Source organism: Chiloscyllium punctatum, chromosome 7 (genome assembly GCF_047496795.1).
Source record: "Chiloscyllium punctatum isolate Juve2018m chromosome 7, sChiPun1.3, whole genome shotgun sequence".
Classification (NCBI taxonomy): Eukaryota; Metazoa; Chordata; class Chondrichthyes; order Orectolobiformes; family Hemiscylliidae; genus Chiloscyllium; species Chiloscyllium punctatum.
This window is the reverse complement of record NC_092745.1, coordinates 27,639,193-27,666,577: the sequence shown is the minus strand read 5'-3', so window position 1 is coordinate 27,666,577 and position 27,385 is coordinate 27,639,193. Positions and strand designations below refer to the sequence as shown.

Here is a 27,385-nt window from a genome sequence, read left to right as displayed (position 1 = left end):
CCATAAGGTGGAGGGATGGTGATTGATGAAGCCGCAGAAGATGGTTGGGCCTAGAACACCACCCTGAGGGAGTCCTGCAGAGATATCCTGGAGCAATGATGGACTGTCTTTCAACAAACACAACCATCTTCCTATGTGCCTGGTATGAGCCTAACTGGCAGAGAGTTTGCCCTCGATACGCATTGATTCCAGTTTTGCTAGGGAGCCCTTGATGCCACACTTGGTCGAATGTCATTTTGATATCAAAAGCTGTTACTCTCACCTTACCTCTCATTCAGCTCTCTTGTCTATGTTTGAACCAAGGTTGTAATGAGGTCAGGAGCTGAGTGACCCTGGCGGAACCCAAACTGAGTAACTGCCATCACTTTCTTGATGATTGAGAGTAGATTGGTGGGGCGATAATGGGGCGGTAAATGGCCCGGTTGGATTTGTCCTGCTTCTTGTGTACAGGACATACCTGGGCAATTTTCTACATTGTCAGGTAGATGTCAGTGTTGTAACTGTACTGGATCAGCTTGGCACATTCTGGAGCTTCAGTCTTCAGTCCTATTGCTGGAATATTTCAGGGCCCATAGCCTTTGTAGTTTCCAGTGTCTCTAACTGTTTCTTGATATCAAATGGAGTGAAATGAATTGGCTGAAGACTGGTATCTGATAATCTGTGGGACTACTGGAGGAGGCTGAGATGGATCATCTGCTCGACACTTCTGGTTGAAGATTGCTGTGAATGCTTTAGCCTTATCTTTTGCACTGATCACAGACTCCTTAAAGTGTACAAGTAGGCCGTTTGGCCCAATGAGTCCACAGCGATCCTCTGAAGAACCAAAACCCCTTACCCTATATCTGTAACCCTGTATTTCACTTGGCTAATCCATGTAGCCTGCATACCCCTGGACACTATGGGGAATTTAGCATGGTCAATCCATCTAACCTGCACATCTCGGAGGAAAGCGGAGCACCTGGAGGAAGTCCATGCAGGTACGGGAAGAATATGCAAACTCCACACTGTCACCCGAGAATGGAGTCAAACCTAGGTCCCTGGTGCTGTGTGCCACTGTGCCACCCTATTAAATTTGCTTTAATGTCCACTGCTTATCATGGCTAAAATGAATTAACACAAATGTGGTAGCTGCCAGTGACAGGCACTGTTACCACAAAACAAATCTTACAAAAAAATCCATTTGATAAATTAATGTGGAGTGACCAATGGCAAGATGCAAGAGTGACTAAAGTTCGATTTCCCATGGGGAGGTGAAGAGCCTGAAGAAATGTGCAGAAACCAGAAGAGCAAATGGAAATTAGGGTCTCATTCATTTCAGACGTGTCAGTAAGTCATTGAAGTGACCCATGAGCATAGATCGCAACACTGCAGTTTGGGTTGTTCCAATATGGAGGATGGGAATGTTTGTAGAGCCTCCCCCTCTAGTGAGCTGTTGAATTGTCTACCATCAATCATGACTGGATGTGGCAGGACTGCACAGCTTAGATCTGACCTGTTGGTTGTGGAATCACTTGGCTCTGTCTCGAAGAGTGGATTTACCACCTGCTCTGAGTTTCTTTGTTTTTGTTGTCACCAGAGAGAGGCTTTCTAAACTGTGATTGCCATAGTTAGCTTCGGTGAATGAGAATCGTGGATAGTCCTACTGCTAGAAAGGGGAGGAGCACTGGATTGGGCTCAATCATAGTGCCTTGTGTTGTTGAAAATAGAAATCTAAGAAATTGAAGCAGGAGGAGGCCATTCAAACCATTGAATCTTCTTTGTCATACAACTTGGTTATAGTTGATTTTCTGCACACTCAGCATCTGAGCTTTTACGGCCCTTTGGTGCAGAGAGTTCCAAATGTTCATGATTGAACAATGTCCTCCTCCTAAAGGGCCTGGTCTCAATTCTAAGACTGTGTCCCTAGATTCTAGAACACCCTACCTTCAGGCGAAGGGAAAAATCCTTGCTGTGTTCAGTCATAGAGTTGTACAGCATAGAAACAGACCCTTCAGTCCCACTTGTCTATGCCAATCAGATATCTTGAATTAATCTAGTCCCATTGTCAGCATTTGGCCCATATCTTTCTAAATCCGTCCTATTCACATTCCCATCCAGATGCCTTTTCAGTGTTATAATTGTACCAGCCTTCACCATTTACTCTGGCAGTCTACACATCACCCTCTGTGTGAAAAAGATGCTGAGGTTCCTTTTAAATCTTTCCCCATCACCCTAAACCCATGCCCTCTAGTTTTTGCCTTCCCTACCCTGGGAAGAAGATATTGGCTATTCACCCTATCTATGCCCCTCATGATGTTATAACTTTCTACATGGTCCCCCCTCAGCCTGTGACACTCTACAGGAAATAGCCCCAACCTATTCAGCCTCTCCCAGTAGCTCAAACCCTCCAACCTTGGCAACATCCTTGTAAATCCTTTCTGCACCCTTTCAAGTTCAACAACATTTTTCCTGCAGCAGAGAGACCAGAATTGAAAGCAGTATTCCAAACGTGGGCTAACCAATGTCCTGGACAGCCACAGCATGACCTCCCAATTCTTGTACTCAGTGCACTGACCAATAAAGGCAAGCATACCAAACACCACCTTCACTATCCTGTCTACCTGTGACTACTGTCAAGAAATTATGAACTTGCACCTTGAGGTCTCTTTATTCAACAACACTGTCTTACCATTAACTCTTACCCTGATTTGCCTTTCCAAAGTGCAGCACTTCACATTTATCTATATGAAACTGCATCTGGCATTCATCGGCCCACTGGCCCGTCTGATCAAGGTCCCGTTGTACTCTGAGGAACCTTCTTCCACGACACCACCAATTTTGGTGTTATCTGCAGTTACTAACCATACTGCCTACATTCACATACAAATAACTTACATAAAAGCCAAAAACTACTGACCCTTGTGGCACACCACTGGTCCCAGGCCTCTAGCAGTTGTTGGGCCCCTTGCTGAGATATTTATATCATCGTCAGCCACAGGTGAGGTGCCCGAAGACGAGAGAACACCCTATTTTTGAGTCAGATCTGTATCCAAATGGCTGGTTCTCCCTGTATTCCATGTGTTCTAACCTTGCTAACCAGTCTACCATGCGGAATCTTGTTGAACGTCTTATCTAAGTCCATATAGATCACGTCCAGCGCGCTGCCTTCATCAATCCTCTTTGTTACTTCTTTCAAAAAAACTCAATCAAGTTTGTGATACATGATTTCCTACAGACAAACCCATGCTGACTATCCCTAATCAGTCCTTGCCTTTCCAAATACATGTACATCCTGTTCCTCAGGATCCCCTCCAACAATTTGCCCGCCATTGATGTCAGGATCACTGGTCTATAGTTCCCTGGCTTTTCCTTCCCACCTTTCTTAAATAATTTACCAACCTCCAGTCTTCTGGCATCTTACCAGTGACTATCAGTGATGCAAATAATTCAGCAAGGGGCCCAGTAATCACTTCCTGAGCTTCCCACAGAGTTTCAGGGTACACCTGATCACGTCCTGGGGATTTATCCATCTTTGTACGTTTTAAGACATCCAGCCCCACCACCTCTATAATAGGGACGTTTTTCATGATGTCACTATCTATCAATCCCTTTTAGTTTTAATGAGATCATGTCTCATTCTTTTTAACTTTTGAGAATGTAGTCATCAGTCTCTCCTCATGGGGACAGTCTGTAGTCACTGGATAAAGACTCATCCATAACTATTTATAGTAAGTAGATAAAGCTGTAACACGTTTTGCGCCGTGTCCATCAAACAGTGCTGGGAGAGGTTGGGAATGGAGTGGGCAGACAGGGTCCCTCATCTCCTGACTATCAAGATAATTGCTTCCCCTTGTACAGTCTTTGATATTTGCGGCCCTTGTTTCGCTCAGGGACTGTCCTTGAACAGATGGTGCTCCATGCTGATCAACACTGGTGAGATATTTAATTGAAGCCTGTGTGATATTGTGGACATGTGATACTCTTAAAAGTTTTATATAATCTGAACAGTCGCGTTTCATGGTTTACAAACAGATTTTGAAATCTTCCGAGTTTGACAGGAGTGGTCTGTTTTCTCTTCAAAATCCTGTCCTTGAATTTAGTTTTGAATTCAGTCCACCAGGTGGTGCTACTCAGCTTACAAAAGTGAGCTTATTGTAACCAAAGTTGAGATTCCATCATAAAGTTTTCATTTTGATTGGGAACGTAAGTGCATATTCTGGGTGTGTGCCTACCTATCTCAAGGTATTGTTCTGCCCCCAACCCCGACGCAAAAAAAAAGCAAAACGTAGTCATGCAGCATGGAAACAGACCCTTCAGTCCAACTCACCCATGCTGACAAGATACCCTAAACTGATCTAGCCCCATCTGCCAACATTTGACCCATGTCCCTCTAAATTGTGCCTATTCATGTACCCATCCAGATGCCTGTAAAATGTTGTAATTGGACCTGCCTCCACAATTTCCTCTGGCAACTCGTTCTAGACGTGCACCACCCCATGTGAAAAGGTTACCCCTCAGGTCCTTTTAAGTCTTTCCTATTCAATCTTAAACCTATGTCCTCTAGTTTTGGACTTCCCAACCCTGGGAAGCATACCTAGGCTATTCACCCAGCCACGATCTCATGATTTTATAAACCTGTATAAGATCACCCCTCAGCCTCTAATGCTGCAGGGAAAAGGCCCTGGCCTATTCAGCCTCTCCAGCCTCTCCCTATAGCTCAAAACCTCCAATCCTGGCAGCATCCTAGTAAATCCTTTCCGAACCCTTTCATGTTTAACGACACCTTTCCTATAGCAGGGAGACCAGAATTGAACATATTATTTTAAAAGTGGCCTAACCAATGTCCTGTATAGCCATAAAATGATCTCCCAACTCCTGTACTCAGTGCACTGACTAACAAAGGGAAGTATGCCAAATCCCTGCGTCTCACCTGTCGACCTGTGACTCCACTTTTCAAGGAAATTTGAACGTGCATTCCAAAGTTTCTTTGTTCAGCAACACTCCTCAGGACCCTACCATTAACTGTATAAGTCCTTTCTTGCTTTGCATTACCAAAATGCCAACACCTCACATTTATCTAAATTTAGCTCCTCCTGCCTCTTTACTTTTACATGGAATTCCTCTTGTACTCAAGGACAGCATCTGATTGGGTGCCTTGATTGTATTTCCTAACCAAGTGCTTATGCCCAAAACGTTGATTCTCTTGCTCCTCGGGTGCTGCCTGACCTGCTATGCTTGTTCAGTGTCACACGTTTTGATTTGTATTCTGTATCTGCATACTAACATTTTGTCTCGTGCACCAGAACACTTCAATTGTTCTGTAGTCATTCTTCATTTAAGTGACACTCTGCTGATTCTCATTCTTCCTGACAAAGTGAGCAACTTCATATTTTTCCACATTTTACTGCATCTGCCAGACTTTTGCCTTCTCACTCAACTTATTTACATCCATCTGCAATTTAGTATCTACTTTACAACATACTTTTCTATTATCTATTTTGGTTTTGAGTGCTAGCCATACTACCATGTAATTGCTTCCTTCATCCAAGTCATTGACATAAATTGTGAGAAGTTAATCCCCAGATAATGATCCATTTCTGAGTGCTGTTTTCTGCCATCCAAAGAACTGGTAAGTTACCATGAGCTTTTAATTTCTGCAATAACTTTGATGTACCTCATCAAATGCCTTCTGGAAATCCCTGGGTCTAGTTGAGAGTGGTGCTGGAAAAGCACAGCAGGTCAGGGCAGCCCCCGAGGAGCAGGAAAATTGACTTTTGGGGCAAAAGCCCTTCATCAGGAATAGATCCTGATGCAGGCCTTTTGCCCGAAACGTCGATTTTCCTGCTCCTCGGGTGCTGCCCTGACCTGCTGTGGTTTTCCAGCACCACTCTAATCTTGAATCTGGTTTCCAGCATCTGCAGTCATTGTTTTTACCTTCTGGAAATCCCTGTCTACAGGTAGTGTATGTTACTCCTTCATAGCACTCCAATAAATTGGTTAAACATAACTTTGATAAAGCCATGCTAACTGTTCTCAGCTGCCTTGAGCTTTACTAAGCACACACCTAATAATACCTTGATTGTTTCTAAATTCTTGCCCGCAACAAACACAAGCCTACAGTGTCCTGCTTTTGCTATCCAGCATCCTCCCTCTTATGAAGAGCATACATTTGCTATTTTCCAGTTTAATGGAACATATCCTGAGTCTGGATAATTTTGGAAAATTAACACCAACATTTCTTCTACCTCATTCGCCACCTCTTCTAAAATGCTGGGATGAACTTAATCTAGACTAGGAGGTTTGACAATCCTCGCGTTTAGTACCTCCTAATGTACAGATGTTAGTGGAACACTTTTTGTATTTTATAGTGAGGGCAGAAGCAACTTCAACTACTTTTTATTCTTAATTTACCATGAGTTCCTATGTTATGATTCAACTTGCTGTCTGAAGGACCAACACTCAGAGTGCCTCTTCTTTTCTAGCCTGGACCAGATGTCTAAAACGTAGGCAGGCAATACAATTGTCTAGACTCTTGCTTTTTGCTGTAGAGAGCATTGTCAGTCTGTTCAAGAATACCTATTGATTGAGCTGAGGAGTTTTTGGGAGATTATGTACATTCACCATTTACATGTTCAAGTTAATTGCTGGCACAGAACATAGATGTTGTGTTGTGGCTGAACGTACCGGACAGTTATAGCAATATAATCCCTAATAAAGTTTAAGTGGTGCTCATCTGATATCATTTGAAACCTATTGTGTAGGTGGCGGTAGGGAGTGGGGAAATACTGGCCACTTTTTCTACAGTGGTTACTGAGTTCTTCCTCTATTGTAAGGTTGGCCACCGTCTGTATTCTTGTAATCCAGTTGACTAAGTATTTAAAGTATACCGGGAAGTACTTGTTTTGCCTTAAGTTTAAAGTTTTTTAAAAAAGTGGTTTGAATTTAAAGATTTTCTTCTGATCTGTGAGAACTGCCAGGTTTATGATTACAGCTTTTACTAGAAAGGGGAATTAACGGATGTAGGATTGCTGGCTTTTGGTACAAAATTTTTGGTAACTCAAAGCAGTAAATGTTCCCCCAAATTTGATGTTTCTGAGAGTGTCAGTGATTTATACAGGATTCATTTGAGACCATTGATTCAACAAGTGAAAAATATGTAAGAACAGCAAATTTTCTGTATATCATTCAAACATAGGTTTACTCGATTAATTCAGGGTGTTTTCACCTGGGGCTTCATTCCTGAAAATTACAACTTTTGATGAAATAATTTAAAGTGGAGTGTGGTTTCCTGGAGGAATCAATATCCAAGCCAAGGTTGTGTTCCTGAGGACAATGTTTGTCCAGAAAAACCAATGTAAACATTGAAATACTAGAACTAGAACAGTACAGCACAGTGTAGGCCTTTTGGTCCTTGATGTTGTGCTGACCTCTTATCCCACTCTAAGATCAAATGAAGTTACATACCCTTAATTTTACTGCCGTCCATGTGCTTATCCAAGAGTCACTCAAATGTCCCTAATGTTTCTGACTCTACTACCACTGCTGGCAGTGCACTCCATGCACTCACCACATTCTGTGTAAAGAACCTATCTCATCTCCCCTAAACCTTCCTCTAATCACCTTAAAATTATGCTTCCTGTGATAGCCCATTTCTCCCCTGGGAAAAAGTCTCTGACTATTCAGTGTATTTATGCCATCTTGTACATCTCAATCAAGTCACCTCTCATCCTTCTTTGCTCCATTGAGAAATGCCCCAGCTCCCTTAACCATTTTTCATAAGACATGCTCTCCAGCCTAGGCAACATCCTGGTAAATCTCCCCTGCACCCTCTCTAAAGCTTCCTCGTCCTTCCTCTAATGAGGCAGCCAGAACTGAACTCACTATTCCAAGTGTGGTCAAACCAGGGCTCTGTAGAACTGCAGCATACCCTCATGGCTGTTAAACGCAATTCCCCTGCTAATGCAAGCCAGCACACCATTCGCCTATCAACTTGAATGGTAACTTGGAGGGATCCATGGACGTGGACCCCAAGATCCCTGTGTTCTTCCACACTGCCAAGAATCCTGCCTTTAACCCTGTATTCACATTTGACCTTTCAAAATGAATCACTTCACACTTTTCCAGGTTGAACTCCGTCTGCTACTTATCAGCCCAGCTCTGCATCCTGTCAAAGTCCCATTGCAACCTACAACAGCCCTCCACAATATCCACCACTCCTCCAACCTTCATGTCATCGGCAAACTTATTAACCTACCCTTCCACTTCCTCATCCAAGCCATTTATAAAAATCACAGAGCAGATGTCCCAGAACGGATCCCTGTGGAACACTATTGGTCACCGAGCTCCAGGCTGAACACTTTCCATCTATGAGGAGACAGCGAAGTCTGGAGACCAGAGTTGAGAGTGTGTTGCTGGAAAAGCATAGCAGGTCAGGCAGCATCTGAGGAGCTCCTCAGATGCTGCCTGATCTGCTGTGCTTTTCCAGCAACATACTTTCCATCTACTACCACCCTCTCTTCTTTGGGCTAGCCAGTTCTGTATCCAGACAGACACATTTCTCCATATCCTATGCCTCCTCACTTTCTGAATGAGCTTACTATGGGGAACCTTATCAAACGCCTCGCTAAAATCCATATACATCACATCCACTGTTCAATCTTCATCAACATGTTTTGTCACATCCTCAAATAATTCAGTGAGGCATGATCTGCCCTTCACAAAGCCATGCTGACTATCTCTAATTAAACTATAGATTTCCAAATAATCATAAATCCTGCCCCTCAGAATCCTCTCCAATACTTTGCCCACCACTGACGTAAGATTGACTGATGTGTAATTCCCAGGATTATCCCTATTCCCTTTCTTGGACAAGGGAATGACATTTGATACCTTCCACCATCTGGTAATAGTCCAGTGGACAGTGAGGATACAAAGATCATTACCAAAAGTGCAGCAATGTCTTCCCTTGCTCTCGTAACCTTGGGTGTATCCCATCTGGCCCAGGGATTTATCTATCCTTACGTTTTTCAAAATTTCCAGTACATCCTCCTCAGCATCAACCTGTTTGAGCATATCTGCTTATGTCTCTCTCAGTCGTGAATATTGAAGCAAAGTAGTCATTGAGGACCTCCGACTCCAGGCACAAGTTCCCTCCACTATCTCTGATCGGCCCTACCCTCACTCTGGCCATCCTCTTGTTCCTCACATAGGTGTAGAGTGCCTTAGGATTTTCCTTAATCCTACCCACTAAAGCTTTTTCAAGCCTCTCTAACTCTCCTTAGTCCATTCTTCAGTTCAGTCCTGGCTACATTGTAACCCTCTGGAACCCTGTCTTATTCTTGGCTCCTCAACCTTCAGTAAGCTTCCTTCTTCCTCTTGACTAGATATTCCACATCCCTTGTCACCCACAATTCCTTCACCCTACCATCTCTTCCTTGCCTCAGTGGGACAAACCAATGCAGCAATATCAGCAAGTTCTTCCTAAACAACCTCCACATTTCTGTCGTGCATTTCCCTAAGAACATCTGTTTCCAATGTAGGCATCTCAGTTCCTGCCTAATAGCATTGTAATTCCCTGTCCCCCAATTAAATACTTTCCCATAATGTCTGCTCTTATCCTATCATGTCTGCAGTAAAGGCCTGAGAGTTGTGATCACAATCACTGAAATGCTCTCCCACCGAGAGATCTGACACCTGGCATGGTTTGTTGCCAAGCACCAAATCCAATACGGCCTCCCCTCGAGTCAGCCGATCTGTGTATTGAGTCAGGAATCCTTCCTGTACACACCTGACAAAAAAACTGCTCCATCCAAACTATTTGAACTAAAGAGGTTCTAATCAATATTAGGGAAGTTGAAGTTACACATGACAACAACCCTGTTACTTCTGCACCTTTCCAACATTTACCTGCCAATCTGCCCCTCTGTGTCTCTGTTGCTGTTGTGCTATATATATATATATGTGCAGCACTGTGCATTTCTAGATGAAGTAACTTGCAAAACTTTCCTTCCTTATGAAGGAAATCTGAAATGAAGAAAGCAGGCTTCTTGCTTGCAGAGACATCTCTAATGAAGTTACTTGCCCAGCTACTGTATAGTTGCTCACCGACTATCTGTGCAGGTAAAGTACTGAAGATTACAGCACGACAGAGAATTTTGTTTCACAGCAGGTTCTAACAAACACAACAGCCAAAAAATGTTGAAAATGAAATTTATTGCGATACAGATGCAAAGAACTGTTTCTTTTTTAAAAAATGTTTTAAAAAAGCAGTCCTCTCCTGCAGGGTGCAGACACGATGGTAGTAAATCTTGCAGTGCAGTCGGCGGCCTTGCTGTTTGTGTGATATGTGATGAGGTGATGTGAGAGATGCAACCAGACAGTAAAAGCCATTAAAACAGAATAGCGTTTTAAATGGAGAGACAGGGTAAATAAAACAACTTTAAGCAAAATAAGATTTCCAAGGGGAGACTTGAAATGAGTGCTGGATGGAATAAGAGGGTTGTCTTATGAGAGAAGATTGGAGAGACTGGATGCTTTTCTACTTCAGAAGAGTGAGGAGTGATTTGATTGAAATGCATAAGATCCTGGATAGCACTGATAAGGTGGGTATAGAAAGCATGTTTCGACTTGTGGGTGAGTCTAGAATGTGGAGTTTGTCTTTTTAGTACAGACTTGAGGAATGTTTTTTTTTCTCTCTGTGGGATCTGCAACTGTGGAACTCTCTGCCTAGAAGGCAATGGAAATGACTATTTTAAAGACTGCGATTCCTGTTAAGCAAGGGAGTCAGATGTTACTGGAGCAGGTGAGAATGTGGTAACTGAAACGCAAATAGATCAGGTATTAGAACATAGAACATAGAACATAGAACAATACAGCACAGAACAGGCCCTTCGGCCCACGATGTTGTGCCGAACTTCTATCCTAGATTAAGCACCCATCCATGTACCTATCCAAATGCCGCTTAAAGGTCGCCAATGAATCTGACTCTACCACTCCCACGGGCAGCGCATTCCATGCCCCCACCACTCTCTGGGTGAAGAACCCACCCCTGACATCTCCCCTATACCTTCCACCCTTCACCTTAAATTTATGTCCCCTTGTAACACTCTGTTGTACCCGGGGAAAAAGTTTCTGACTGTCTACTCTATCTATTCCTCTGATCATCTTATAAACCTCTATCAAGTCACCCCTCATCCTTCGCCGTTCCAACGAGAAAAGGCCGAGAACTCTCAACCTATCCTCGTATGACCTACTCTCCATTCCAGGCAACATCCTGGTAAATCTTCTCTGCACCCTCTCCAAAGCTTCCACATCTTTCCTAAAGTGAGGCGACCAGAACTGCACACAGTACTCCAAATGTGGCCTAACCAAAGTCCTGTACAGCTGCAACATCACCTCACGACTCTTGAATTCAATCCCTCTGCTAATGAACGATAATACTCCATAGGCCTTCTTACAAACTCTATCCACCTGAGTGGCAACCTTCAAAGATCTATGTACATAGACCCCAAGATCCCTCTGTTCCTCCACCTGACCAAGAACCCTACCATTAACCCTGTATTCCGCATTCTTATTTGTTCTTCCAAAATGGACAACTTCACACTTGGCAGGGTTGAACTCCATCTGCCACTCCTCAGCCCAGCTCTGCATCATATCTAAGTCCCTCTGCAGCCGACAACAGCCCTCCTCACTGTCCACAACTCCACCTATCTTTGTATCATCTGCAAATTTACTGACCCACCCTTCGACTCCCTCATCTAAGTCATTAATAAAAATTACAAACAGCAGAGGACCCAGAACTGATCCCTGCGGAACTCCACTTGTAACTGGACTCCATGCTGAATATTTACCATCTACCACCACTCTCTGACTTCGACCGGTTAGCCAGTTTTCTATCCAATTGGCCAAATTTCCCTCTATCCCATGCCTCCTGACTTTCCGCATAAGCCTACCATGGGGAACCTTATCAAATGCCTTACTAAAATCCATGTACACTACATCCACTGCTCTACCCTCATCCACATGCTTGGTCACCTCCTCGAAGAATTCAATAAGACTTGTAAGGCAAGACCTACCCTTCACAAATCCGTGCTGGCTGTCCCTAATCAAGCAGTGCCGTTCCAGATACTCGTAAATCCTATCCCTCAGTACCCTTTCCATTACTTTGCCTACCACAGAAGTAAGACTAACTGGCCTGTAATTCCCGGGGTTATCCCTATTCCCTTTTTTGAACAGGGGCACAACATTCGCTACTCTCCAGTCCCCTGGTACCACCCCCGTTGCCAGTGAAGACGAGAAGATCATTGCCAACGGTACTGCAATTTCCTCTCTTGCTTCCCACATAATCCTAGGATATATCCCGTCAGGCCCGGGGGACTTGTCTATCCTCAAGTTGTTCAAAATGTCCAACACATCTTCCTTCCTAACAGATATCTCTTCTAGCTTATCAGTCCGTTTCACACTCTCCTCTTCAACAATACAGTCCCTCTCGTTCGTAAATACTGAAGAGAAGTACTTGTTCAAGACCTCTCCTATCTCTTCCGACTCAATACACAGTCTCCCACCACTGTCCTTGATCGGACCTACCCTCGTTCTCGTCATTCTCAGGTTTCTCACATACGCATAGAATGCCTTGGGGTTATCCTTGATCCTATCCGCCAGGGATTTTTCATGCCCTCTCTTAGCTCTATTGTTTCATTGAATGGTGGAACAGGCTCAAGGGACCGAATGGCCTACTTCTACCCTTACGTACATAGCAGGAGCTGTTGAAGTTTAAAACTTGGTTAAAGTAGTCAGGTCAAACTGAGGGTGGTGTGGTTACAGTGGTGACGAAAACAGTCCATTCCCATTCTTCCATTCATTGTGATGGATGATGCAATGCAGTTTATGAGATTGAAGTAAATGTGATAAATTTGAATTTATAGAGCAATTTTTATGTATTGAAGTTTATTGGGCTGAGGGGGCTGGGAGATTTGATTAAACCAGTGTGATTTAGGAGTGACTTCTGAACTAATATTAAGGAAAATCCTGAAATCTTTAGTATATGTCTGTCCACTTGCTGTGGCATTGCATTGTGTACTTTCTGCTGTTGGCTGGGATCATAGAGTCATAGAGATGTACAGTACAGAAACAGACCCTTCGGTCCAATTCGTCCATGCCGACCAGGTATCCCAACCCAATCTAGTCCCACCTGCCACCACCTGGCCCATATCCCTCCAAACCCTTTCTATTCATAATACCCATCCAGATGCCTTTTAAATGTTGCAATCATAGAACATTACAGCGCAGTACAGGCCCTTCGGCCCTCGATGTTGCGCCGACTTGTCATACTAATCTGAAGCCCATCTAACCTACACTATTCCATGTACATCCATATGCTTGTCCAATGAGGACTTAAAGTTGGCAAATCTACTACTGTTGCAGGCAAAGCATTCCATACCCTTACTACTCTCTGAGTAAAGAAACTACTTCTGACATCTGTCCTATATCTATCACCCCTCAATTTAAAGCTATGCCTCCTCGTGCTCTCTGTCACCATTCTTGGAAAAAGGGTCTCCCTGTCCACCCTATCTAATCCTCTGATTATCTTATATGTCTCTTTTAAGACCCCTCTCAACCTTCTTCTCTCTAACGAAAACAGCCTCAAGTCCCTCACCCTTTCCTCGTACGACCTTCCCTCCTTACCAGGCCATATCCTAGTAAATCTCCTCTGCACCCTTTCCAAAGCTTCCACATGCTTCTTATAATGCAGTGACCAGAACTGTACACAATACTCCAAATGCGGCCGCACCAGAGTTTTGTACAGCTGCAGCAAATAACCTCATGGTTCTGGAACTCGATCCCTCTATTAATAAAAGCTAAAACACTGTATGCCTTCTTAACAACCCTATCAATCTGGGTGGCAACTTTCAAGGATCTGTGTACATGGACACCGAGATCTCTCTGCTCATCTACACTACCAAGAATCTTACCATTAGCCCAGTACTTTGCATTCCAGTTACTCCGACCAAAGTGAATCACCCCACACTTGTCCGCATTAAACTCCATTTGCCATCTCTCAGCCCAGCTCTGCAACTTATCTATGTCTCTCTGTAACCTACAACATCCTTCGTCACTATCCACAACTCCACCGACCTTAGTGCCGTCTGCAAATTTACTAACCCACCTTTCTACGCCCTCATCCAGGTCGTTTATAAAAATGGCGAACAGCAGTGGACCCAACACCGACCCTTGCGGTACACCACGAGTAACTGGACTCCAGGATGATCACTTCCCATTAACCACCACCCTCTGTCGTCTTCCAGCAAGCTAATTACTGATCCAAACTGCTATATCTCCCACAATCCCATTCCTCCACATTTTGTACAATAGCCTACTGTGGGGAGCCTTATTGAATGCCTTGCTGAAATCCATATACACCACATCAACCGGTTTACTCTCATCTACCTGTACCAGCCTCCAATTCCTAATGAAGAGCTTATGCTCGAAATGTTGACTCTCCTGCTCCTCGGATGCTACCTGACCGGCTGTGCTTTTCCAGCACCACACTCTTCAACTGGGATCAGTGTAGTGCCCGCTGTCATTGCATTTCTTGCCTGTGATCTACCCTAGGATAATGAATTTTAGGCTTATTGAAAAATATTGATGCTTGTGGTACACTCTGTTGCTGGATTTAAATAGCGAGTAATGTATGAATTAGAATCATACACTGTGGAAACAGGCCCTTCCGCCCAACAAGTTCACACTGACCCAGTTTCATTCCCCTCCCCTATATTTGCCTAATGCGCCTAACTATACATCGCTGAATATTATGGGCAATTTAGCATGGCCAATTCACCTGACATGCACATCTTTGGACTGTGGGAGGAAACCGGAGCACCCAGAGGAAACCCACGCAGACACGGGGAGAACGTGCAAACTCCACACTGACAGTTGCCTGAGGTGGGAATTGAACCTGGGTCCTGAGCACTGTGAGGTAGCAGTGCAAACCCATGGGTCACCGTGCTGCCTCCAAAACAGTGTGCCCACAAAACAGTGATCTTGTCAATGCATTCAGCATGTAGGGATAAGGCAGCAGCCTTGAAGTTGTTGTATTTGTTCCATTTCAATGGTGTGCTTATTCCTTTTTCTTAATAAAAAGAAATAGCATATCTTCTGTCGAAGGGAGATGATCTGATAAGCATAGTTTCTGTGGCATGCTTAGTGCAAATTGGTAATTGAATTGAATTAGCTTTATGAAATAATTAGCTAATTGTTTGAATGAGCACTCTAATGAATGCAGTGAAAAGTTTGCAATGTAGGTAAAAGTAGGAAGTGGAGATTTTCTGCTGTGTTACTTGAATGTTTATTTACAATTGATCATATCCAACCCACTAAGCCCGCTTGACCCAGGAAGTGCATGATTCTTGTTAAATAATTAGCTGTAGTTTTGGAAATACTAGCTTGTTGTAGCGGAGTCCTGGTTTGCGTAACTGTGTGTTCTGCCATTCGTCAAGTAAACTTCATGGGATGAAGACCAATTTCAGTAAGTTGAGAACAGACTCATGCCAGGTAAATTGCAATAAAAGATGGACAAGCAAAACTGTCACAGTGCAATGTACTGTCTTTAAAGAGGAGTTACTTTGGGCATAGCCGCACCACATTCAAACCTCCCATAAGGAGGAAGGATAGAGCAGTCAAAGCTGGAGCTCACTGGATGGTAAAAGCTGAAGCAAAAAAGAAAGCTGTGGATGACGGATGTCAGGTTGATAGTAGAAGTGGAAAGTAAATTTAAAATGGCAGTAACAAAAGAAACAATATCAGACGAGTTTGGCAACTTGTAAGAGGGAATCTATAGATTTTCTACAGGCATAAGTGGGTACTAAGAGGTGGAACTGATTATGACCAAATAAGAAGATCTATGCAGGAAAGCAGAGGGCATGATAGATGTACTAGAGTCATAGAGATGTACAGCACAGAAACAGAACCTTTGGTCCAACCCATCCATGCCGACCAGATATCCCAACCCAATCTAGTCCCACCTGCCAGCACCCGTTCCATATCTCTCCAAACCCTTCCTATTCATATACTCATCCAAATGCCTTTTAAATGTTGCAATTGTACGGGCCTCCACCACTTTCTCTGGCAGTTCATTCCATACATGGACCACCCTCTGTGTGAAAAAGTTGCCCCTTAGATCTCTTTTATATCTTCCCCTCCTGACCCTAAACCTATGCACTCTAGTTCTGGACTCCCTAACCCTAGGGAAAAGACTTTGTCTATTTATCCTATCCATGTCCCTCATGATTTTATAAACCTCTATAAGGTCACCCCTCAGCCTCCGACACTCCAGGGAAAACAGCCCCAGCCTATTCAACCTCTCCATATAGCACAAATCGTCCAATCCTGGCAACATTCTTGTAAATCTTTTCTGAACCCTTTCAAGTTTCCCAACATCTTTCCGATACGCAGGAGACCAGAACTGCACACACTATTCCAACAGTGCCCTAACCAATGTCCTGTACAGCCACAACATAATCTCCCAACTCCTGTATTCAATACCTGCGACTCCACTTTCAAGGAACTATGAACCTGCACTCCAAGGTCTCTTTGTTCAGCAAACCTCCCTAGGACCTTACTATTAAGTGTATAAGTCCTGCTAAGATTTGCTTTCCCAAAATGCAGCATCTCATATTTATCTGAATTGAACTCCATCTGCCACTTCTCAGCCCGTTGGTCCATCTGATCAAGATCCTATTGTAATCTGAGGTAACCTTCTTTGCTGACCACTACATCTGTAAACTTTCTAAGTATACCTCTTACTCTCGCATCCAAATCATTTACATAAATGATGAAAAATGGGGAACCCAGCACCGAACCCTGTAGCACTCGCTGGTCACAGGCCTCCAGTCTGAAAAACAACTCTCCACCACCACCCTCTGTGCTCTACCTTTGAGCCAGTTCTGTATCCAAATGAATGCTGTGTCTCTCTTTCAACTAAGGAAGATAATGCTGCCAAAAACATTGAGCCATTACAGTCAGTTGGCCCATTGAATCTGTTGCTGCTTTCTAAAGAGCAATCCCTGCAGCCACACAATTTTGTTTTCTCATCTGAAGGGAAAGGATAGTTAATTGAGACACTGGATAAGCTGCAGAATTATGAACAAGTTTTAGAAAGGCTGGCTATTTTTAAAGTTGATAAGTGTGCATCCAGGAGCAGATGGGATGCATCCATAGATGTTGAAGATGCTGTTGAAGTCCTGGTCATAAGCTTCATTTCCCCTTATATGGTGGGGAGTGGGGGGGGGGGGTTTGCCATAGTTCTGGAGAATTACACGTGCTATTCAAGTTCAAAACAGGGAGCAATGATAAAGCCAGCAACTATAGGCCAATCAGCTTAACTTTGGTTCGAGGCATGTAGTCATAGAGATGTACAGCATGGAAACAGACTCATCTACTCTGATCAGATATCCTAAATTAATCTAGTCCCATTTGCTGGCACTTGGCTCATATTGATGTAAAACCTTCCTATTCATATACCCATCTAGATGCCTTTTAAATGTTGCAGTTGTACCAGTCTCCACCACTTCCTCTGGCAGTTCATTCTATACAAGCACTACCCATATAGTGCTTCCAAATAAACCTGTTGGACTATAACCTGGTGTTGTGTGATTTCCAAAAGATGTCAATCATGTTTGTGAGACATGATTTCCCATACACAAAGCTATTTGACTATCCCTAATCAGTCCTTGCCTTTCCAAATACACGCAAATTCTGTCCCTCAGGATTCCTTCCAACAATTTGCCCATCACCAATGTCTGGCTCACTGGTCTATAGTTCCCTGGCTTGTCCTTACCACTTAAATAGTGGCACCACGTTTGCCAACCTCCAGTCTTCCGGCACCTCACCTGTGACTATTGATGATACGAATATTTCAGCAAGGGGCCCAGCAATCACTTGACTATCTTCCCACAGAGTTCTAGGATACACCTGATCAGGTCCTGGGGATTTATCCATCTTCATACATTTTAAGACATTCAGCACCACCTCCTGTCTAATATGCACATTTTTCAAGATGCCACCATCTATTTCCCTACATTCTGTACCTTCCATGCGGTTCTCCACAGTAAACACTGATGCAAAATACTTGTTTAGTATTTCCCTCATCTCCTGCTGCTCCACCCATAGGCTGCTTTGCTGATCTTTGACGGGCCCAATTCTCTCCTTGATTACCCTTTTGTCCTTCATGCATTTATAAAATCCCTTTGGATTTTCCTTAACCATATTAACCAAAGCTATCTCATATTCCCTTTTTGCCTTCCTGATTTCCCTCTTAAGTATACTGCCTTTATATTCTTCTAAGGATTCACTTGATCTCTGCTGTCTATACCTGATGTATGCTTCCTTTTTTTACTTAACCGAAACCTCAATTTCTCCAGTTGTCCAGCATTCCCTACACCTACCAGCCTTTCCTTTCACCCTAACAGAAACATACAGTCCCTGGAGTCTCGTTATGTCATTTTTGAAGGCTCCCCATTTTCCAGCCGTCCCTTTACCTGCGAACATCTGCACTCAATGAACTTTTGAAAGTTCTTGCCTAATACTGTTAAAGTTGGCCTTCCTTCAATTTAGAACTTCAACTTTTAGATCCGGTCTATCCTTTCCAATCTCAATTGAGAGGGGGTGGTCTGCCGTACAATTATCACCTTTCTTATTTCTCAGTTCCACCCAAATAACTTCCCTGGACACATTCCTCTGATACTGCCTGACCTGCTGTGCTTTTCCAGCGACACGCTCTCAACTCTTATCTCCAGCATCTACGGACCTCACTGTCTCCACATTCCCAGGATTATCCTCCCTAAGCACAGCTGTAATGTTGTCCCTTATCAAAAACACCACACACCCTCCTCTCTTGCCTCCCTTTCCATCCTTTGGATAGAATTTGTATCCTGGAACAGTAAGATGCCAGTCCTGTCCATTCTTGATCCACATCTCTGTAGTTGCTAAAACATCTCAGTCCCATGTTGCTAACCATCCCTGAGTTCACCTGCCTTACCTGTTAGACCTCTTGCATTGAAATAAATGCAGTTTAATTTACCATGCTCTGTGCTTTGTTCCTGCTTGCCCTGACTGTTTGACTTGCTCCCTTTCCCATTGGTACTAGTCTCAGATTGATATCTTCTCTCTCTCACACACTGACCATGTATTCATTGCCTTTGTTGTCTTCCTCCTTGTTGAAGTGCTGTTGTTGTTCCCCCCCCCACCCCCCAAAGATCCAAAACAATACAACATGTTAGAAAACAGTAATTGCTGCTCCAAGAATTCGAGGAGATCACCTCTGACACCTAAAATACCTCAAAAAAGGAGTAGCTCTTAAAGCTACAAATTTTTCCTATCCTCCATCTTGGATTACCCAGAATTCTGTGGTAAAATTATTAATTTTGTCCTGGATTGCCTGTTTTTAAAAATCACTGGTCTCTTGCCCTGCAGCTATTCCAAGATTCTGTTGAAATTGCTCTTTGCTAAATAAACTGGTAACTCAATATTGTCATCCTTTCTCTCAGTGTAGCTTTGGGTGGTTTTCCTGTGCATTGTTAGTCATTGTGCTCAGAATGACTTCAGTTTTTATTTTGCAAAGCAAATACCTTGAGCTCTGTTGAAATAATGACTTGAACAATTTAATTTTGTACCTAGTGAGTCGTGTCGAAATCCTTACAATGCAACTGTGTGGTGTTACTGAAGGGGAAGTGCAGCAGAGGTTAAACAGTTCCAGTATCAGCCAAGATATGATCCATCAAGGCCACAAGTATGTGATTATTTTGCAGTCTGAAGTGAAGGTTTATTTTAAGGTGTACTTGGCCCGTATCCATTTTTGTAGGACTGGAAACCCTCCACTAGTCATTAGTTGAAACCTGTGATTTCAAGGAAATTACATTCACCCAAATTCTGCCTCCGGTTTCAGTAAGCCATCATTGTGGCTTTTTGTAGCCTTGGTTTAAAGTTTTTGCTGACTCGATAGTGAACACTAATGTTTAGGGGCAATACTAGTAATACTAATGAGATCATTCATTTCTCATTCAAATATTAGGGGGCAGGAATTTATTGGAATTAACTTTAACCCATGGCTCGGACTATTCTCAGCTACCCTGGGGAATTCTCCACTTGGACCTCATTGGGCATGCTGATGCAAGCAGGTGAGAGTGTAGGCGTGTAGTTACTGCGTAATGGTATCTTAGTGATGTGATTGTAAAAATGCCTTTGGATTCCCTTAGGAGTGAATGGAAAGAAAATGAAGCATACTACTTTGAACTGGGAAGAGTCCCTGTCCCCACTTTACTGAGGTGTGTGTTCATGCTGGTCTGATACTTACACCAGTGCACTGTGTTAGTAGAGTGCCTCCAGCAACCCAATATTGTACATGTGTGTGCCACCTACCTGCAACCCTGCAGTCTGATCTGCAGGCTGATGGATGCAGGAGCAAGCTGTAGGCTGTCAGATCTCCAGCAGCAGATCCAGAATCTGCTTTTTGGGGACAGAATTACTCAGCTTGTTACCACAGGTTCTAGAAACATAGATTATACGAGTAGGGGTAGGCTATTTGAGCCCTTTCTGCCATTCAATGCAATTTATGGCTGATTATCCAACTTGGTCCCCTGTTCCTGCTTTTGCCCCATTTCCTTTGATTACTTTAGTTCAATGAACTATATCTATATCTTTCATGTTTTAAACTCTGTGGTAGAAAATTTCAAAAGCTCATTACTCTGTAGGTGAAGAAGTTCCTCTTCATCCCTGTCTTAAAAGGCAGACAACTCATTCTTAGACTGTGACCTCTGGATCTGGACTCTCCAGTCAGAGTGAGCATTCTTCCTGCATCTTCTCTGTCCAATCCTTTTTGACTTTTATGGGTTTCTATGAGATACCGCGCCCCCCACCGCCGCTCATTCTTGTAAAGTCCAATGAATATAGTTGTAACTGATCAGACCTGCCGTCCCAGGAATCAGTCTGGTAAATCTTCACACTCCCCCCACAGCCAGAACATTCTTCTTCAGATAAGGAGACCAAGACTGCACGTAATACTCCAGGTTTGGTCTAACCAATACCCAATACAATTGCAGCAAGACATCCCTGCTCCTGTGTGTGAATTCTCTCACTATGCAGGCCAGCATACCATTTGCCTTTTTCAATGCCTGCTGCTTCTGCATGCTAACTTCCAGCAACTGGTGAACAAGGACACCCAGGTCTCATTGCACCTCCACCTTTCCCAATCTATCTCCATTCAAATAATCTGCCTGCCTGCTTTTGCTACCAAATTACATGATCTCGCATTTAACCACATTTTTCTGCACCAGCCATGTATTTGCCAATTTACTTGTCCAATCACAGTGAAGCTTTCCTGTATCCGTCTCAAGGCATGTCCTCCCACCCAGCTTTGTGTTGTCTGCAAACATATAGATATTACATTTAATTCCCTCATCTAAATCATTAATGTATATTGTGAATTGCTCTGATTCTTGTGGTTCCTAACTAGTAACTGCCTGCCACTCAAAAAAGGACCCATTTATACTTATTCTTTGTTTGCTGTCTGCCAACCAATTATCTATACATGTCAGTTTACTACCTCCAATCTCATACACTTTACTTTTGCATGCTAATCTCTGATGTGAGACCTTATCGAAAACCTTCTTGAAATCCAAGTTTCCAATCCACTATCTGCTGGCTCTTCCTTATCCAATCTACTGCATACAGCAAATTTGTCAAGCAGGACTTCTTTATTTTTTCAACTTTATATTAAGAAGGACAGTAATGATTAACTTTTAACTTATTTCTTTATTCTTCTACTTTGTACTTAAGATGGCACTGGGTATGGCGACTTTGTAAACTTTTCACTGTACTCCTGTATCCCTGTATTTGAGTACACATGACAATAAACTTAGTTCTAATTCTAATTCCCCTTCATCTCTGTGGAAAGTTAGCAATGTAATTGGTATGTCCTTGCTGAGCTTCACTGAGGTATTTGTAGCATCAATAGCCATAGGTAAGGTGCCGGAGGACTGGAGGTCGGCTAACATAGTGCCACTCAGAAAGATGGGAAGGAAAGTCAAGGGAACTATAGACCAGTGAGGCAGATGGTGATGGGGATCCTGAGGGAAAGTATTTGGAAAGGCAAGGACTGATCAGGAATAGTCAGCATGGCTTTGTGCATGGGAAATGGTGTGTCTCAATCTTGATTGCGTTTTTTGAAGAAGGAACAAAGAGGATTGATGAGGGCAGAGCAGTGGAAGTGATCTATATGGGCTTCAGTGAGGCGTTCGACAAGGTTCCTCCTAGACTGGTTAGTAAGGTTAGATCACATGGAATACAGGGAGAACCAGCCATTTGGATGCATAACTGACTCAAAGGTAGAAGACAGAGGGTGGTGGTGGAGGGTTACTTTTCAAACTGGAGGTCTGTGAGCAGTGGAGTGCCACAAGAATCGGTGCTGGGTCCACTGCTTTTCATCGTTTATGTAAATAATTTGGATGTGGGAGTTTTTATTAGTAAGTTTACAGATGACACTAAAATTGGAGGGTGTAGTGGACAGTGAAGAAGGTTACTGCAGTGTACAATTGGATCTTGATCAGATAGGCCAATGGGCCGATGAGTGACCACTGGGGTTTAATTTAGATAAATGCGAGGTGCTGCATTTGGAAAGGCAAATCAGGGCAGGGCTTATACACTCAATGGTAAAGTCCTGGGAAGAGTTGCTGAACAAAGAGACCTTGGAGTGCAGGTTCATAGTTCCTTGAAAGTAGAGTTGCAAATAGATAAGATAGGGAAGAAGGCATTTGTTATGCTTTCCTTTATTGGTCAGAGTATTGAGTACAAGAGTTGGGAGGTCGTGTTGCGGCTGCACAGGACAGTGGTAGGTCGCTTTTGGAATACTATGTGCAGTTCTGGTGTCCCTGCCATAGGAAGGATGTTGTGAAATTTGAAAGCATTCAGAAAAGACTGACAAGGATGTTGCCACAGCTGGAGAATTTGAGCTATAGAATGAGGCTGAATAAACTGGAACTATTTTCCATCTAGTGTCTGACGCTGAGGGGTGACCTTATAGAGGTTTTTAAAATCATGAGGGGCATTGGTAGGATAAATAGACAAGGTCTTTTTTCAGGGGTAGGGGAGCCCAGCACTAGAGGGCAAAGGTTTAAGGTGAAAGGGGAAACTGTAAAAGGGACTTAAGGGGCAGTTTTTTCATACAGAGCATATTACATGTATGGAATGAGCTTCCAGAGGAAGTAGCGGAGGCTGATACAATTGCAACATTTAAAAGGCATCAGGATGGGTACATGAATAGGAAGGGTTTTGAGGGATATGGGCCAAATGCTGGAAAATGGGGCTAGATTTATCTAGGATACCTGGTTGGCATGAATGAGTTGGACTAAAGGGTCTGTTTCCGTATGAGTCCATATCTTTGAGTCTATAAATCCATGCTGGCTCTGTCCATTCATATCCCCATCTTTCAAGTTCTGTGCTATTACATCTTTTATAATGGGCTGTAGCATTTGTCTTTAGAATGATATGGGCAAGTTAGGTGGTGTGGCCAAATTAACTTGCTCATAATATGTCGGGACGTGCAGGCTAAGTGGATTAGCAATGGAAAATGCATGGTTACAGGGATAGGCCAGGGGAGTGGGTCTAGGTGAGCTGCTCTTCGGAGGATTGGTGGAAATTCGATTGGCCAAATGGCCTGCTTTCACATTGTATGTAGTCTATGATTTGAAGCTAACTGGTCTCTAATTCACTGTTTCTGTTTGCCTCCCTTCTTAAATAACAGGGTTGCATTAGCTACCTTCCAGTCCATCGGAGTGCTTTCAACAGTCGCGTTGTTTGTGTTAGTTATCATTCTTACATGAATTTCATTAAAAATCATACAACTCCAGGTTATAGTCCAATAAGTTTAATTGGAAGCACACTAGCTTTCGGAGCGACGCTGACCTACCAATGAGAATGGGGACTTGTGAAGACTTCAGTAGAAAGAGATGCAGCTTTTTTAGTTTTTAATCACCCTGACTCAGCATGAAACCAGTGAAAACCAGCTTCACTCTGCCAATCCTTGTCTGCTGTCTAACTGCCATCCAGTGTGAACAGCAGCTTCACCCCTTCCCTGCAACCCTCCCTCTCACTCCTGATCCAGTCTGAGGGCCGTGTGTACAGCACCCTTCCCATTCCCTCCTGACTGCAACCCAGTGAGGTACAGCTGCATGTTCACTCCCTCTACTGACCCAGTCTGAGGGCAATTTATCCAGCAGGTTCACCCCCCTCCCCTCACCCTGTCTGAGGACAATGTGTACTTCGATCCAGTCTTAGAGTAATGTTTATGATACCTCTGCTAATCCACACAGCAGGATGTGATCCATAACCAATTGTCATCTTTTTTTCCTTACTGAGTAAGTTTTACCACTTCAGTTCTCCATCTTATGATATCTCTCTCTTCCATATTTCTTTTCTGGGAAGTCTAATGAGAATGGTTAGAATAGGTAGGTGATTGTTTTTGATTGGTGCTGTCATGATGGGCAAAGGGGTCCTTTTTCTGCATTGTAGATCTCCATGATTCGAAAGCTTAATTGCAGAGGAGGTATCTTGATTAGTGCTGCTAATCAATTGATGTTCTTCTCATAAATACAGTTTCAAAATCTCACCGTGTTTCTTTTCATGAAAATGATCTCAGCCTTGTCTGATCTACTGTCGTGGGCTGCTTCTCATCATTTCCATCTCTTGAATGTCATTACATTGACAGCTGATTCAGGGATGATTGCTGAATTCATTTTGTCAGTTCATGATCACTGTGGAGAGTTCGTCCCCAGTATCCTTTGATGGCTGGACCCCTCATGGTTACCCCCTTCATCTTCCATTAGCTGGGGAGATACTTTTTAAAGAGGTATCTGTTGTTTCTCTGTTTCAGTTAGGGCTCTGATTAGGTTGTCATTCTTTATTAGACCATATCCACAAACATTCAGTCACTCCAATGCCAATGCTCAGTAACAACAGTGTGCAATAGATACATGACGCACCGCAGAAATTCACCAAATATCCTTAGACTGAACCTTGAAAACCCATGGCCACTGCCCTCTAGAAGGACAAGGGCAGCAGATATATGGGAACACCATCACCTGCAAGCTTCCCTCCAAGCCACTCACCATTATGAGACTTGGAGGTATATTGTTCACACGGTGTTTTGGGTCAAAGTCTTACAATTGCTTCCTGAACAGCACTATGGACTGCAGCGATTCAAGAAGGCAGCTTACAGACATCTTCTCAAGGGCAACTAAGGATGGGCAATAAATGCTGCTGCAGCTGCACTGCCCTTGTCCCATGGGCAAATAAAAAATATCAGAAACATTGAAGCGTTTCACTGTTTAATGGAAGGTGAAGCCTCTTCCTGCACTGTTGTTACTGCTGTGCTTTTAATGAAATGAAATTCCTGTGCAATAGGAATCATGTTATGATAGTGAGTCACAAGATATTAGGTCATATGGCCAAAGCTTGGCTGAAGAGTTGCACTTTAAAGAGTATCTTAAAGGAAGGAAAAGAGGTAGAGAGATGGACAAGTGCAGGCAGCGAATTCCAGAGCTTTGGGTCTTAGTTGGTTGAAGGTCCAGCCACAAAAGGTTCAGCCATTAAAGTTGGGGTTAGAGCGAGTGTGCACATGTTTGGAGGACTGCAGGCCTTGTGTTAGAGGAGATTGCAGAGAAAGAAAGGAGGTGATCTACTGGCATGGATTGAGGATTGGCTGTCTGAAAGAAGGCGGAGAGTTGGGATAAAAGGTTCTTTTTCGGAATGGCAGCTGGTGACAAATGGGGTCCCATAGAGTTCAGTGTTGGGACCTCAGCTGTTCACTTTATATATTAATGATCTGGATGAAGGGACTGGGGGGCATCCTGGCGAAGTTTGCCAATGATACAAAATTAGGCAGACGGGCAGGTAGTTCTGAGGAGGTGGGGAGGCTGCAGAAGGATTTAGACTGTTTCGGAGAGTGGTCCAGGGAATGGCTGATGAAATTCAATGTGAGCAAGTGCGAGGTCTTGCACTTTGGATAAAAGAATATAGGCATGAACTATTTTTTTAAATGATGAGAAAATTCATAAAGCCAAAGCACAAAGGGATCTGGGGTGCTAGTTCAGGATTCTCTAAGGGTTGACTTGCAGGTTGAGTCCATGATTAAGAAAGCAAATGTAATGTTATCATTTATCTCAAGAGGGCTGGAATATAAAAGCAGCGATATGCTACTGAGACTTTATAAAGAATACTGTGTCCAATTTTGGGCCCCACACTTCAGGAGGGGCATACTGGCACTGGAGCATGTCCAGTGGAGATTCACATGGATGATCCCTGGAATGGTAGGCCTAACATATGATGAATGGCTGAGGATCCTGAGATTATAGTCATTAGAGTTGAGGGGAGATCTAATAGAAGCTTGCAAGATGATGCATGGCTTAGAAAGGGTGGTCGCTGGGAAGTTGTTTCCATTAGGCAGGGAGACTAGGACCCTTGGGCACAGCCTTAGAATTAGAGGGTGTCAATTTAGAATGGAAATGAGGAGACATTTCTTCAGCCAGAGAGTGATGGACCTGTGGAATTCATTGTCATGGAGCACAGTGGCGTCCAGGACGTTGGGTGTCTTCAAAGCAGGGATTGATAAATTCTTGATCTCGCAAGGGATTAAGGACTACAGGCTATGTACGTGAAGTTGAAACGCCCATCAACCATGATTAAATAGTGAAGTGGACTTGATGGGCTGAATGGCCTTGTTTCCACTCCTATATCATATGGTCTTAAGTGGAACCATTCAAACAGTGTATGCCTGAGGGACCATTGTGTTCTCATGCATGAATTGCAGAAAGCTAGTATGCAGGTACTGCTGATAAAAAAGAATGCCACTGGAATTTTGGCAATCGTTTACTAAAGGAGTATAGTATAAAAGTAAGTGTTCCTGAAACAGTATGAGGCATTTGTGCAACCATACTTGGAGTATTGTGTACAATTCTGGTCCACTTACTTGAAGAGAGATGTTTTGGTGGAAGGTAATTAGATTTGATGCTTCATTTCTTCAACAGGTTTTTGTGTAAATTGGCAAATGCTGAGCTTGCTCTCTGCCATCCTCTGTCAAATTTCTTTGCTCCCTCTGTCAATGCAGATATTTTTTAAGATTGTGCTCCTATGATCAGTGAGGTTAACTACATCCTGTCACTCGTCACTATAATAGATGTGGGCACGGTTTGAATTTGATGGTTTCTGGAATACTCCGGTCTTAAGTTGATGGTTAACCCATAATCATCAAGCAGACTTCCTTTAAAGGCCATACTCACAATGTGATACGAGGGCATGTGAGCAGAGTGATTCCTGTATCATCATCTCTGATACATTAACTGAGGATTTTAGTCAGCTCAGG

General features: G+C 43.3%; 1 protein-coding gene across 3 annotated transcripts in view; it reads left to right on the top strand.

The window, feature by feature from the left end:
• LOC140479548 (rab GTPase-activating protein 1-like) overlaps nt 1-27,385 on the top strand; it is a 506,221-nt gene that overhangs the window by 4,818 nt on the left and 474,018 nt on the right. Inside the window, exon 2 of one of the 3 annotated variants that reach the window (XM_072573351.1) lies at nt 19,651-19,762. The exons of the other annotated variants lie outside the window; for them this stretch is intronic. The gene's annotated coding sequence lies outside the window, so the exon portion shown is untranslated. The remainder of the gene's footprint in view (nt 1-19,650; nt 19,763-27,385) is intronic. 3 annotated transcript variants of the gene reach the window in all.